Source organism: Lepus europaeus, chromosome 21 (genome assembly GCF_033115175.1).
Source record: "Lepus europaeus isolate LE1 chromosome 21, mLepTim1.pri, whole genome shotgun sequence".
In the NCBI taxonomy this organism is placed as follows: domain Eukaryota; kingdom Metazoa; phylum Chordata; class Mammalia; order Lagomorpha; family Leporidae; genus Lepus; species Lepus europaeus.
This window is the reverse complement of record NC_084847.1, coordinates 26,360,613-26,362,865: the sequence shown is the minus strand read 5'-3', so window position 1 is coordinate 26,362,865 and position 2,253 is coordinate 26,360,613.

Sequence of the window (2,253 nt, the reverse complement as noted above, 5' to 3'; positions counted from 1 at the left end):
TACCTAAACGCAAATGTATCAATGCTGGGTATATTAAGCTGAGTGAGATTTGTTTTATGATTGCAGACAAAACAACTTAAGAATTTCAAGAATTTAGCTTTCTTTTTGGTAAAAGAACCCTCTAATTTAGTACTTTTGCTGTTTACTTAGTTTGAATTTTTTTTTGATCTTCAAAATATTTTCGGAAATGACTAATTTTAATGACGTTATTGAGTCATATTAAATTCCATGGTAATTCATGAATTCAGCAAACTACTGGTCTTTGTGACTTTAAATGGGATAAAGATAAGTGTGAAGAGATTCAACTAGAAAAGAGGAAATGCTATAGTTACTTGTTGCAAAGCCTGGTGACTCTGTTATTGTTAGTAGTACTGTGCATTCCGATACTGCTGACAGAAAAAGTTTCAAATGTTCTCATTACAAAGAAGAAATTGTATATGAGGCGATGAATATGTTAATTAACATGATTGAATCATTCAGTGATGTTTACTGTATCTTAACAACACATTGCATCCCACAAACATGCTTACCGTTTACACAAAAATAAAAAATTAAGTGACAGTAAATCTTAGTAAGGAATGTTAATGAACAAAATGAAACAGGGCACGATGATTGTACATTTCTTGCTCACAAATGCCAAATGTCTCAAGAAATGCAGTCTATAGACACCCTTGCTTTCCAGACGTAGATCCTGAAGATGATTCAGTGTTGTTCCAGACATAGATCCTGAAGATGATTCAGTGTTGCAGGCTTCATGCAGTTTGGCAGGTGAACAACTAAGAGATCCTCTGTGAGGCCAAACCATGGCACCTGCAGCAGAGAGAGCAGCTTCTCCTCTCCCTTCCAGATCCCTACCTGACACTGCTGCTGTGACTCTCACCCTCTACTGATTGTGATGATGCAGAGCAAGGCAGTAGTACTAAGGGAAAGGGAATGTTAGGCTTTGTGCATGTCCTCTAAAATTCTTTGTGCCTAGGATGAGCAGCCATAACTTTCACAACACTAGTCTCAGAATATGGTCCAATTGATGAGAAAAAAATCTTTGCAATTTAAATAATTTGACCATAAAGAACAAAGCACTATTTTTGAATACACATTATTCAATTTTATCTAAGCCAGGAAAAGTACAAAAATCTGTAATTTAGTATATCCTTCCTAAAATAATAATTCTCTGAGTATTAGATAATAATATAAAGTTGAGGATCTTAACAGTGCTCTCTAAAATGGCAATGTTGTATATAAATAGCACTTGGGTTATTGTAAGCCTTCTTTCTTTCTTTGCACTCCTCTTTGTTTCTGCTCTAAGACCACAGACTTTATGGTAGTTCTTTTGTTCCTGGTACATTTAATGGTGTTATTTTCCTTGCCATAATTCACCACCATATCTGTATTTTGAGGCCTACAATATTGAGAATAAAATTAATGACAATGACAATGAACTTGACCTGCATTGTCTTCTGAGGGTTTCCACAGGCTTCACTCTCACCCCAGGACAAACTGGTGGGCACTTCTCTTAGTAAAGGCTATGATGTGTACTCACACATTTTATACTCGCTCTGTCTGTATTTGAAATAGGTGGATTTAACCTCTGTCTTTGCCTTCTATTTCCTTTCCCCTATTTTCTGCACCACACTATTCCAAACTACATTTTCATTTCCAGGATAAGTATGCAAACTCAGCAAATTCAAACAAAGGGTAACCTTTAATTAAATTTAAATTCTGATAAACAATGAATGACATTTTAGTAAACAGATACAATATTTGTCTCTATTGCAATAGTGTGAAATTGGAATTTGCTTTTTACAAAAATTATCTATCTCTATGAAATTTATATTTAATGAGTATGTTGTACTTTGTCTGATAACCTCTACTCTTGGGGAACCATGCTTCTCTGCAGTCCAGAATCACCACCAATTCTCTCAGAGCCTCACTGAAATAGTGTGGTGCCTTCCAACACTTGAAAGTTGCATTCTGTCCCGGTTGCCCCTCTTCCAGTCCAGCTCTTTGCTGTGGTCCGGGAAGGCAGTGGAGGATGGCCCAAGTGCTTGGGCCCTGCACCCACCTGGGAGACCAGGAGGAAGCACCTGGCTCCTGGCTTCAGATCGGTGCAGCACACAGGCCAAAATGGCCATTTGGGGGTGAATGAATGGATGGAAGACCTTTCTCTCTGTCTCTCTCTCACTGTCTAACTTTGCCTGTCAAAAAAAAAAAAAAGGAATGTTGCATTTGCTGACAGCCCTATATCAAAGACAA